This window comes from Triticum dicoccoides, chromosome 7A (genome assembly GCF_002162155.2).
Source record: "Triticum dicoccoides isolate Atlit2015 ecotype Zavitan chromosome 7A, WEW_v2.0, whole genome shotgun sequence".
In the NCBI taxonomy this organism is placed as follows: domain Eukaryota; kingdom Viridiplantae; phylum Streptophyta; class Magnoliopsida; order Poales; family Poaceae; genus Triticum; species Triticum dicoccoides.
Genome location: NC_041392.1, coordinates 79,707,856 through 79,721,671, shown reverse-complemented (window position 1 = coordinate 79,721,671; position 13,816 = coordinate 79,707,856). Strand labels below are relative to the sequence as shown.

The window sequence follows — 13,816 nt, the reverse complement described above, 5'->3', positions numbered from 1 at the left end:
GGTGAAACCGTTAACCAGAAAAATGGAATCACTACTCGTGACTTGTGATATCTATGATGATTATTATTATTGTTGACTAACCCATGATATTATTGTTATTATCGAGTATCTCTGGGATGGTTCTACCTCTAGGGATATTCATTATGATTGTTTCTTTTAAAGCCCTTTATGTGGCGTCGCTCAGACGCCCGACTGTGGCATTTCTTTTAAAGCCCTTTATGTGGCGTCGCCCAGACGCCCGACTGTGGCATTTCTTTTAAAGCCCTTTATGTGGCGTCGCTCAGACGCCCGACTGTGGCATTTCTTTTAAAGCCCTTTATGTGGCGTCGCTCAGACGCCCGACTGTGGCATTTCTTTTAAAGCCCTTTATGTGGCGTCGCTCAGACGCCCGACTGTGGCATTTCTTTTAAAGCCCTTTATGTGGCGTCGCCCAGACGCCTGACTATGGCATTTCTTTTAAAGCCCTTTATGTGGCGTCGCTCAGACGCCCGACTGTGGCATTTCTTTTAAAGCCCTTTATGTGGCGTCGCTCAGACGCCCGACTGTGGCATTACTTGTTATTTGTTTCATAAATTTTTATACTACCATGTTATTGCAATTTTATAAATAACTTGCTTGCACGCATCCGAGATTTATTTATCTTTTGTGACTGACGTCATGAGCATAAAATATTTTTCAGCACATCATTGTTATATTATACCTGTGTTCATAATGTTTGCGAGTACATTCAAAGTACTCACTGGCTTGTCCCTGGCTATTGTCTTGGCCAGATTTTTCTTGCACGGAGAGGAGCGACGCGATGCCAGCTCCGGAACCCACTCAATGGAGATAGCAGCCTCGCGAAGATAGGAATTAACCTGGTCAGCTGTTCCCGTGGGAAATGGAGTCCCATAGACACTGATGTTTCACAACCCGCTTCCGCCATCAACCACTAGAAACCATTTGTTGTACTCACAGGCCAGAATGGTCTTGTACTACAGATTTTTTTTGTATTTTTGCTTGGAATTTCTGTATCAAGTTGGAGCCTCATCAGCTAACAGTAATCCTGGGGCTGATGAGCACGACGGTCTTTTCTGGAAATTTATTACCCGGAAAACCCGGTCGTGACACCCACCCACCACCCACTTCGTAGCCACTGTCGATGATTTAACCGACATGCTCGACTTCGACTCCGAAGACATCGACGTTATGGACGCCGATGTAGGAGATGATCAAGAACCAGTGCCTATAGGGCATTGGAAAGCCACCTCGTCGTATGGTATATACATGGTGGACACCCCAAAAGAAGGCAATGGCGATGGAACAATGGAGGATGACCCCTCCAAGAAGCAGCCTAAGCGCCGGCGTTAGCGGCGCCGCTCTAAATCCCGCCAAAGCAAAAACAGTGATTCCGGCACGGGAGATAATAACACCACGAACAGTGCCAAAGATAACCACCTCCAGCAAGATTCATCACAGGAGGATGGAGAAGACAGCCCTCATGAGAGAGCGGCAGGCAGAGAGGTCGAGGACGATAATTATACGCCTCCCTCCGAAGACGAGGCAAGCCTCGACGACGACGAATTTGTCATGCCGGAGGATCCCATCGAACAAGAGCGGTCCAAACACAGGCTTATGGCCACGGCAAGCAGCCTCAAGAAAAAACAGCAACAACTTAGAGCTGATCAAGATTTGCTAGCCGACAAATGGACTGAAGTCCTTGCGGCCGAAGAGTATGAACTCGAACGCCCCTCCAAGAGCTACCCAAAGCGCAGGTTGCTACCCCGATTAGAGGAGGAAGCACCTAAACCTACATCACCAGCGCATGATGCGGCCGACGGGCCACCCCGTGGCCGCGACAGAGAGGCCTCTCGGCCCTCCACTCAAGCCGCACCCCGGCGCCGCTCAAAAAATACCAAGGCACGGGAAAATGCGCCAGACCTGCGAGATATATTGGGGGACAAGGCAAGGCAAACAAGATCGATCTACGGATCGCGTGGGCGCCCCACGGCACGAGACGGTACTCGTCACGCCGGATACAGTAAATCCGGCCGGGCCGAACACAGTAGACAAAGCTCGTTTGAGCTGCGTCATGATATAGCCCAATACAGAGGCGCCGCACACCCACTATGCTTCACAGATGAAGTAATGGATCATCAAATCCCCGAGGGTTTCAAACCCGTGAACATCGAATCATACGATGGCACAACAGATCTTGCGGTATGGATTGAGGTCTATGTCCTTCATATCCACATGGCCCGTGGTAATGACCCACACGCCACCAAATACCTCCCACTCAAGCTTAAAGGACCAGCTCGGAATTGGCTTAACAGCTTGCTAGCAGAATCAATTGGTTGTTGGGAGGAACTGGAAACCGCATTCCTCGACAATTTCCAGGGCACTTATGTGCGACCACCAGACAGTTGACGATTTAATTTTTCTTTGTAAGGAACCGAGTCTAGAACTGTCTGGCCGATTCTTCTGGCCGCTGAATTATGTGGCTCAAGTCATCGGCATCTGGCGGTCGCACATAAGTGCCTTGAAAGTTGTCGAGGAATGCGGCTTCTAGATCTTCCCAACAGCTAATGGAATCAGCTGGCAAGCTATTAAGCTAATGCCGCGCTGGTCCTTTGAGCTTTAGTGGGAGGTATTTGATGGCGTGTAAGTCATCACCGCGGGCCATGTGGATGTGGAGGAGGAAATCCTCGATCCATACCGCAGGATCTGTAGTGCCGTCGTATGATTCAATATTTACAGGTTTGAAACCTTCTGGGATTTGATGATCCATTACTTCATCTGTGAAGCATAAAGGGTGTGCGGCGCCTCTGTATTGGGCTATATCGTGACGCAGCTCGAATGGGTCTTGCCCGCTATGTTCGGCCCGGCCGGATTTACTTTTACTGTATCCGGCGTGACGTTTATCATCTCGCATAGTGGCGCGCCCTCGTGCTCTGTAGAACGATCTTGCATGCTTTGCTTTGTCCTCCAATACTTCACGCAGGTCTGGCGTGTTTCCCCATGCCTTTTTATTTGAATGGCGTCGGGGTGCGGGCTGAGTTTTTGGCTGGAATGCCTCTTTGTCACGAGGTGGCCGATCAGCCGCATCATACGCTTCTTCCTCCAGTCGGGGTAGCAACCTGCACTTTAGGTAACTCTTGGAGGTGCGCTCGAGTTTATATTCCTCGGCAGCGAGGACTTCAGTCCATCTGTCAGCTAGCAGATCTTGATCAGCTTGAAGCTGTTGCTGCTTTTTCTTCAGGCTATTTGCCGTGGCCATAAGCCGGCGCTTGAAGCGCTCTTGTTCGACGGGATCCTCTGGCATAGCGAATTCGTTGTCGCCAAGTCTTGCCTCGTCTTCGGAGGGAGGCATGTAATTATCATCCTCCTCCTCTCCGTCTGCCGCTCTCTCAGGAGGGCTGGCTCCTCCATCCTCCTGCTCTAAATCTTGCTGGAGGGGATTGTTATTGTTTTCGGCACTATCTGGAGTGTTATTATCTCTTGCGCCGGTATCACCGCTTTTGCATTGGCGGGACTTAGAGTGGCGCCGCTGACGTCGGCGCTTGGGTTGCTTCTTGGAGGGGTCATCCTCCGCTATCTCGTCGCCATTGCCTTCTTTGGGTGTATCCACCATGTATATATCGTATGATGAGGTGGCTTTCCAGTTCCCTATAGGCACTGGTTCAGGTTCGTGTCCTACATCGTCGTCCATACCGTCGATGTCTTCGGAGTCGAAGTCGAGCATGTCGGTTAAGTCATCGACAGTGGCTATGAAGTGGGTGATGGGTGGGCGTCGAATTTCTTCATCATCCGCATCCCAATCCTGTTGGCCATAGTCCGGCCAGGGCTTTCTGACAAGGAGAGAGACCTTAGTGAATTCAGAATGTCACCGAAGGGCGAGTTTTGAAAGATATCCGTGGCGGTGAATTCCATGATCGGCGCCCAATCGGATTCAATTGGCAGGGGCGCGGAAGGTTCGGAATCTGGAAAAGAGTCTGGCACCTTGGAGTCACGGGCTTCGCAGAGGATGAGGCTGGTGTTCGGCTCAATCACCGTTGAGATTGCAGCCCCCGAGGCGGTGTCTAGCCACCCGTCCTCGGTCGGCGCAGTTGGCTCCAAGCTGAGGGTCGGAGCTGATGCGGGCGCGGCTTCCAGGGTAATGTTCGACGGCAGAGCTAGGTCATACCCATCGTGACAATGCGGCGCACTCGGCTGTGGCTCAAATCCGTCGAAGATCAATTCTCCGCAGATGTCGGCCGTGTAGTTCAAACTTCCATATCTTACCTGATGGCCAGGGGCATAGCTTTCAATCTGCTCCAGATGGCCAACCGAATTAGCCCGCAGTGCAAAGCCGCCGAATATGAAGATCTGTCCGGGGAGAAAGGTCTCACCCTGGACCACATCGTTGTTGATGATCGGAGGAGCCATCGGGCCTAAGAGTGATGACACAGAGGAACTCTCAATGAAAGCACCAATGTCGGTGTCAAAACCAGTGGATCTCGGGTAGGGGGTCCCGAACTATGCGTCTAAGCCGGATGGTAACAGGAGGCAAGGGACACAATGTTTTACCCAGGTTCGGGCCCTCTCGATGGAGGTAAAACCCTACGTCTTGCTTGATTAATATTGATGATATGGGTAGTACAAGAGTAGATCTACCACGAGATCAGAGAGGCTAAACCCTAGAAGCTAGCCTATGGTTTGATTGTATGTTGTAATTGGTGTTGTCCTACGGACCAAAACCCTCCGGTTTATATAGACAACGGAGAGGGTTAGGATTACACAAGGTCGGTTACAAGGGAGGAGATATCCATATTTGTATTGCCTAGCTTGCCTTCCACGCCAAGTAGAGTCCCATCCGGACACGAGACGTAGTCTTCAATCTTGTATCTTCATAGTCTAACAGTACGGCCCACGGAGATAGTTCGGCTGTCCGGAGACCCCCTAATCCGGGACTCCCACATGAGCACTACAACATTTTTGATAAGTATATGTGAATGACATATTGTTGATCGAAAATAATGTAGAATTAGTCTGCGAAGCATAAAGGAGTGTTTGAAAGGAGTTTTTCAAAGAAAGACCTCGGTGAAGCTGCTTACATATTGAGCATCAAGATCTATAGAGATAGATCAAGACGCTTGATAAGTTTTTTGAATGAGTACATACCTTGACAAGATTTTGAAGTAGTTCAAAGTGGAACAGTCAAAGAAAGAGTTCTTGCCCATGTTACAAGGTGTGAAGTTGAGTGAAGACTCAAAACCCGACCACGGCAGAAAATAGAAAGAGAATGAAAAGTCATTCCCTATGCCTCAGTCATAGGTTCTATAAAGTATGCTATGCTGTGTCCCAAACCTATTGTGTACCTCACCAAGAGTTTGGCAAGGGAGTACAATAGTGATCTAGGAGTAGATCACTGGACATCGGTCAAAATTATCCTTAGTGGAATAAGGATATGTTTTCTCGATTATGGAGGTGACAAAATGGTTCATCGTAAAGGGTTACATCGATGCAAGTTTTGACACTAATCTAGATGACTCTAAGTCTCAATCTGGATACATATTGAAAGTGGGAGCAATTAGGTAGAGTAGCTCCGTGCAGAGCATTGTTGACATAGAAATTTGCAAAATACATACGGATCTGAATGTGTTAGACCCGTTGACTAAACTTCTCTCACAAGCAAAACATGATCACACCTTAGTACTCTTTGGGTGTTAATCACATAGCGTTGTGAACTAGATTATTGACTCTAGTAAACCCTTTTGGTGTTGGTCACATGACGATGTGAACTATGGGTGTTAATCACACATGGCGATGTGAACAATTGGTATTAAATCACATGGTGATGTGAACTAGATTATTGACTCTAGTGCAAGTGGGAGACTGAAGGAAATATGCCATAGAGGGAATAATAAAGTTATTATTTATTTCCTTATATCATGATAAATGTTTATTATTAATGCTAGAATTGTATTAACCGGAAACATAATACATGTGTGAATACATAGAGAAAAAGAGTGTCACTAGTATGCCTCTACTAGACAAGCTCGTTGATCAAAGATGGTTATGTTTCCTAGCCATAGACATGAGTTGTCATTTTATTAACGGGATCACATCATTAGAGAATGATGTGATTGACTTGACCCATTCTGTTAGCTTAGCACTCGATCGTTTAGTATTCTGCTATTGCTTTCTTCATGACTTATACATGTTCCTATGACTATGAGATTATGCAACTCCCGTTTACTGGAGGAACACTTTGTGTGCTACCAAACGTCACAACATAACTGGGTGATTATAAAGGTGCTCTACAGGTGTCTCCGAAGGTACTTGTTGGGTTGGTGTATTTCGAGATTAGGATTTGTCACTCCGATTGTCGAAGAGGTATCTCTGGGCCCACTCGGTAATGCACATCACTTAAGCCTTGCAAGCATTGCAACTAATCAGTTAGTTGCGGGATGATGTATTACGAAACGAGTAAAGAGACTTGACGGTAGCGGGATTGAACTAGGTATTGAGATACCGACGATCGAATCTTGGGCAATTAACATACCGATGACAAAGGGAACAACGTATGTTGTTATGCGGTCTGACCGATAAAGATCTTCGTAGAATATGTAGGAGCCAATATGGGTATCCAGGTCCCGCTATTGGTTATTGACCAGAGAGGTGTCTCGGTCATGTCTACATAGTTCTCGAACCCGTAGGGTCCGCACGCTTAACGTTCATTGACGATATAATACTATGAGTTATGTATGTTGGTGACCGAATGTTGTTCGGAGTTTTGGATGAGATCACGGATATGACGAGGAACTCCGGAATGGTCCGGAAGTAAAGATTGATATGTGGACAGTAGTGTTTGATCTCCGGAAGGGTTCTCGAATCCATCGGAAGGGGTTCCGGATGTTTCCCGAAATGTTTGGGCACGAGAACACTTTATCTTGGCCAAAGGGGAAAGCCCACGAGGTTTTTGGAAAGCGCAAAAGGAAGTTTTGCGGAGTCTAGGGGCCAGACGCCAGGGTCCCTGGCGTCTGGGTCCAGACGCCGGGAACCCTGGCGTCTGGCCCTGGAGTCCGAGAAGGACTCTTGCCTTTCGGGTGAAACTGACTTTGTGGAGGCTTTTACTCCAAGTTTTGACCCCAAGGATCAACATATAAATAGAGGGGTAGGGCTAGCACCCAAGACACATCAAGAAACACCAAACCGTGTGTCGGCAATCCCGTCCCCTCTAGTTTATCTTCCATCATAGTTTTCGTAGAGCTTAGGTGAAAGCCCTGCGAAGATTGTTCTTCACCAACACCGTCACCACGCCGTCGTGCTGTCGGAACTCATCTACTACTTCGCCCCTCTTGCTGGATCGAGAAGGCGAGGACGTCACCGAGCCGAACGTGTGCAGAACTCGGAGGTGCCGTGCTTTCGGTACTTGGATCGGTCGGATCGTGAAGACTTTCGACTACATCAACCGCGTTGATATAATGCTTCCGCTTACGGTCTACGAGGGTACGTAGACAACACTATCCCCTCTCATTGCTATGCATCATCATGATCCTGTGTGTGCGTAGGATTTTTTTGAAATTACTATGTTCCCCAATAGCTGGATGAACAGTAGCCCGTGGAGGGGTGCTTGAATAGGAGCCCGTGGAGAGGGCTGGTTGAATAGTAGCCGGTGGAGGAGCAGTGGAGGCTGGATGAACAGGAGCCTGTGGATGAACAGTCACAGGTGGAGGCTGGAGGAGGTCGACGGTGGATGAACAGGAGCCTGTGGAGGTAGTCGACGGTGCATGAACAGTAGCCCATGGAGGCAGTCGACGGTGGAGATGAACAGTATCCTGTGGAGTCCCTTTTTACGGTACGCTACACCCCTCCCGATGAACAGGACCCCTGTTTTGACCGTAGTGCTCCAACACAAGTTTGTTTCCTCCGTTTTGCGGTAGCCACACCCCTCCCGATCAACAGGACCCCGTTTCGACCGTAGGAGGTCCGTTTCCTCTGTTTTGCGGTACGCCAGACCCCTCCCGATGAACAGGATCCCGTTTCGATCGTGGCCAGTCGAACACAAGGCCGTTTCCTCCGTTTTGTGGTACGCCATGCCTCGTTTCCATGGGCTGTTCCGTCCAAGCCGGTTGGCTCCCGATGAACATCACGCGTTGTGTTGCCTCCCGATGAACACGCCGCATTCCGTTGCCTCCCCATGAACACGATGACGATGCAGTTTCTCCATTTCGACCCAGTCACAGCCATGTACACTAGCCCTGGCCATACATATGCGTGAGTAGGCATTCGAGACCCCGCCTGTATGTACGTACGTGTCCGTATTTACTTTCTTGCACCCTGGCTGCTGTACGTACGTGTACATGCTACGTGCGCGCCTCTACTACGACACGTGCCCTTCCTTACACGGCCACGGTTCATTGCTGCAGCCTGTAGATAGACCAATTGTATGTACGCACACATTCGCGACCAGAATGACAATGCTACGTATGCTTCGACCGGGTGGGTCCCGTCTGTCAGGCACTTCCTTGCGTGCGAAGATGTAGCTGGTGGGTCCCAGCAGTCAGGGGGAAACATTTTTTTGTGAAATACGATGGCCTGTCCGGTGGGTCCCTGCTGTCAGGTGGAGGATCATTATTTTCCGCGTAATAATGAGGCGCTTCCTTGCTGTGGCCGTGGAAGCATATGTCAGCCTGTCCACGTACAGTACTCTTCCGATGGAAGTTGTTCCTTGACCATGTTGACCACGCTACGCCGAGAGCACCAGGGCGGTGGACGATGGCGAGGCCTAGGAAGGGGACGACGCGGAGCCGGGGAAGACGTGGAAGTGGATGCCCACACAGAGAGGAGTACGAGGGTTCACTGGTGTGGCTTTGGTGTGAGGCTGCCATCGCCGCAGAATAATAGGGGGTGTGGGTGAGTGGAGGGATGACCTGGCCAGCGGTGGGAGTAGCAGGGGGCGGTGAGGCCTCCACGGCAGCACAACCGACCATGGGAGGCAGGAGCAGGTGGCACGACCGGCGCTGCTTTGTGCGGCTGGAGCAAGAAGACAAGAGGTTGAAGAAGCACTATAGCCGTTGGATGGACATTGTACGGTCACTCGAGCTAGAATTGTTCATATTGACTAAGTTGACAAAGCCCTCCATCCCCATCAACTCAGTAAGCCCACAAGTTAGCCTCCCACTATGCTAGGTCCCAGCTAGCAGGGTTGTATTCATTTTTGTGTGCGTAATAAGGAGGCACTTCCTTGTGTGTGAAGATATAGCTAATGGGTCCGACCTATCAGCGGGGGGAACATTTTTTTTCACGAAATACAGAGGCCCTTCCGGTGGGTCCCAGATGTCAGGTGGAGGAATCATTATTTTGCGCGTAATAAGGAGGCATTTCCTTGTGTGCGGTCGTGGACCCAGTTGTCAGCCTTTCCACGTACAGTCACTACAAGAAATATGTCAACTTATGACCTTCTGTCAGTGAGCCTCGAAGAATTGGTCATAAATTTATGACCATTTTAGACCAATTGGTCAAAAGCTGTTCAGGGGGCTCCAAACCCTAAACCATTGCGACCATTTTGGTGAGAAAGGTCGTAATTTCCTTACACGAAATGGTCACAAAGCAAACAGTGCTAGTCCACTGCCTTATTTCTAGTTGTTAATGACCAATATAGATGGTCATAGCCTTGTAGATTGTGGTGGGTTGTGATGACTAGGCGCCATCTCATCAGTTTTGACTATGTGTCATGTCCATGTGGCAGTTTTTGCCCTAGGTTGTGAAGCAACCTATATTTCTATCATTCCCAAAATTCCCAAAACATTCTCATAAATTCTTTGGGGCATATCTTCATCAAATATTTAAAAATCCTTCCTTGCCTAGTTCAAAACTAATTCAACAATATTCATTATCCTATTCTGTTCACAACAACACTTTATGAAGGAAGTGCTATTATTACCGCATGAAAAAATTCAGCTCCATTTGCCTAGCAAATCTTCCTCGGCAAATTTCCAAAGTTTTTGTCCACCTAGAAGCATTGTGAAGGAAGTACCTTTTTTATATCTCTGAATGACATGAAATTTATACAGTTCCTTCATATGCCCAAATTATCAACCTCCTCCAAATTGCAGCTCAGTCAAATCATCTATGTGAGCCCAGGTTCAATTTATATTTTATGGCCAAATTGGCACGTTGCAAAGCAACTGTTATATAAACCCCTCCTATTACCCTCAAACTTTTCGGGCACTCTTCCATACCCAAATCATTGCCACATGATAATATTCAGCTCAACTTTCCTAGTAAATCTTTCTCGGGAAATTTCCAAAGTTTCTACCTCGAGAGAAGCTTTGTGAAGTAAGTACTAGCTAGGCTTACCCAAATGATCTGAAAATTTACCAGCGCATGACCATACTTAAGTAACTTACCTACACCAATTTTGAGCTCATTTCATTCATCCAATCTCTCTCACTAGTTTTCCCAAGTTTCTGTCCATAGAAGAGCATTGTGAAGGAAGTACCACTTTGGCATGTCCAAATGGTATCAATTTTCTACAATGCTTTGCTATGCCCAAATAACCATCCTCCACCAAATGGCAACTCAATCCATTCATTATTTTGAGCCCAGCTTCAACATTCATATTTATGTCCAGTGTGGTACTTTGTAAAGCAAGTACCACCTAGGCTCCTCCTTTTGAGGTGAAAATTTGTGAAGACGGTCTTCTTAGTAACTGACATCCTCAGCCAAAACTCACGCCCATTAGCCATGTGCATTTCCCGTACCGCGAATCAAACAGTTGGCTGCTTATTCATGTTTGAGCATCGATCGGTCTCCTCGTGAGAATCTTATGTTGTGATTTTCTTCCTAGCACCTACCTGGGGAGTGCCCAACCCACTAGACATGCCTAGGCCGCCCAGAACACATGGCAACGCCACAGTCACGCGGTGACCACGCGGCGGGCATGCGAGCTTACGCGCTCTAGAGTTGGGGCCCTCGGCCACCATCCAAACCTCGATGTCTCGCCATCAAACCATGTATTTCTGATTAAATAGATACTTATTTACCTAGAAATGATTTTTGGAAAAAATAAAGAGCAAACTATGAGGCAGCTGCAGTTCAAATTTGACCCGCTTCCAGCTGAATCGACGGGAATTTGTCTTTTTCACCAGAGGTGGATCAAAACTTTTGACACCCAACCATTTTGTCAATTGTGCATTAAATATGTCCTAGTATTTTATAAAATTGATTAGGTCCAATTTTGCAACAAATATATGGTAGGTCCTTCACAAAAAAAAACTCATTTCAGGCACTCAGAAAAATGGAAAATGGTTTTTTTGTCCCAAGAAAATGAAAACTTCCTTAGGCAACATTGTTTTCCATTCCAATATGCACCCTTGTGCATAATATGAGATCATTTGAACAAACTATGCCATGAATGTGGCCATAAGATTGATCATTTGGCTTGAAAGCCATGAATCTTCACACTTGATAGCTCATTTCTGAGAACACTTTTTTAAAATAATTACCGTATTACAAGTTTATTATTTTTCCTGGAAACTTGGTCACATATAATGACACAATGCGAAGGTTTTCCAATTTTTTGATTTTTTTTGAATTTTTATGCCCGTTTCAAAATGCGGTCAAAACGGCGGGCTTGGCCGTTCCTAGCTAGTGGTTGAATCTTGGAAAACTTTTGATGTTTCTCTGATTAAATAGATACTTATGTACCTAGAAATGATTTTTGGAAAAAATAAATAGCAAACTATGAGGCAGCTGCAGTTCAAATTTGACCCGCTTCCAACTGAATCGGCGGGAATTTGTCTTTTTCACCAGAGGTGGATCAAAACTTTTGACACCCAACCATTTTGTCAATTGTGCATTAAATATGTCCTAATATTTTATAAAATTGATTAGGTCCAATTTTGCAACAAATATATGGTAGGTCCTTCACAAAAAAACTCATTTCAGGCACTTAGAAAATGGAAAATGGTTTTTTCGTCCAAAGAAAATGAAAACTTCGTTAGGCAACATTGTTTGGAATTCCAGTATGCACCCTTGTGCACAATATGAGATCATTTGAACAAACTATGCCATGAATGTGTCCATAAAATTGAGCGTTTGGCTTGAAATCCACGAATCTTCACACATGATAGCTCATTTCTGAGAACGCTTTTTCGAAATAATTACTGTATTACAAGTTTATTATTTTTCCTGGAAACTTGGTCACATATAATGACACAATGCGAAGGTTTTCCAATTTTTTGATTTTTTTTGAATTTTTTATGCCCGTTTCAAAATGCGGTCAAAACGGCGGGCTTGACCGTTCCTAGCTAGTGGTTGAATCTTGGAAAACTTTTGATGTTTCTCTGATTAAATAGATACTTATGTACCTAGAAATGATTTTTGGAAAAAATAAATAGCAAACTATGAGGCAGCCGCAGTTCAAATTTGACCCGCTTCCACCTGAATCGGCGGGAATTTGTCCTTTTCGCCAGAGGTGGATCAAAACTTTTGGCAGCCAACCATTTTGTCAATTGTGCATTAAATATGTCCTAATATTTTATAAAAATGATTTGGTACAATTTTGCAACAAATATATGGTAGGTCCTTCACAAAAAAACCTCATTTCGGGCACTCGAAAAATGGAAAATGAATTTTCTGTGCAAAGAAAATGAAAACTCCCTTTGGCAACATTGTTTGGAATTCCAAGATGCACCCTTGTGCACAATATGGGATCATTTGAACAAACTATGCCATGAATGTGACCATGAGATTGAGCGTTTGGGTTGAAATCCATGAATCTTCACACATGATAGCTCATTTATGAGAACACTTTTCTAAAATAATTTCTGTATTACAAGTTTATTATTTTTCCTGAAAACTTGGTCACATATAATGACACAATGCGAAGGTTTTCCAATTTTTTGATTTTTTTTGAATTTTTTATGCCCGTTTCAAAATGCGTTCAAACGGCGGGCTTGACCGTTCCTAGCTAGTGGTTGAATCTTGGAATTTTTTTGGTGTTTCTCTGCTTAAATAGGTACTTGTGTACCTAGAAATGATTTTTGGAAAAAATAAATAGCAAACTATGAGGCAACTGTAGTTCAAATTTGACCCGCTTCCAACTGAATCGGCGGAAATTTGTCTTTTTCACGAGAGGTGGATTAAAAGTTTTGACACCCAACCATTTGGTTATTTGTACATTAAATATGGTCTAGTATTTTAGAAAAATGATTTGATACAATTTTGCAACAAATATTGGTATGTTCTTCACAAAAAAACTCATTTTGAGCACTCGAAAAATGAAAAATGAATTTTCGTGCAAAGAAAATGAAAAGTTCCTTATTACTATTTTGTTATTTTTTTCTTCTAAAAACTAGGTCACATTTGATGACATGATGAGAAGGTTTTTCATTTGTTTCATTTTTTTCCAATGTATCAGGTTAAGTAAATAGCTAAGATGATCTAACATCTTATTTTTAAATTTATCACGACCAATTCAATTGGTCATAATATTGTATTGCGTTCTAATTGGTCCGTGGACAAGGGACACGGATCATGCACAAAACACCATTGGATCTTCCCGGATCCAACGGTAGCCGTCGCTCCTCGCCTCCCCCACCAACCCCACCTGAGGCGAAACCCTAGCTGGCATCTTCCATCCACCCCCCGCCTCCTTTCTTTCTTTCTTTCTTTCTTTCTTTCTTCCTCTCCCCTCTCCCCCGATGCAGATCCCCTCGTCCCCCTCAGATCCCCCTCCCTCGATCCCACCAGCCGGCGGTGACCTCCCCGCATCCATGGCCTCCCCGCGCCCATCCTCGCCGCATCGCCACCCCGACCCCTCCCGTCCCCACCGCATCGCCACCCCCAA

The 13,816-nt window shown here is 46.1% G+C and overlaps 1 protein-coding gene across 1 annotated transcript in view; it reads left to right on the top strand.

Moving 5' to 3' along the window:
- Positions 1-13,816, top strand: part of LOC119331056 (60S ribosomal protein L18a-2-like) — a 36,134-nt gene that overhangs the window by 21,123 nt on the left and 1,195 nt on the right. The gene's annotated exons all lie outside the window — the stretch shown is intronic.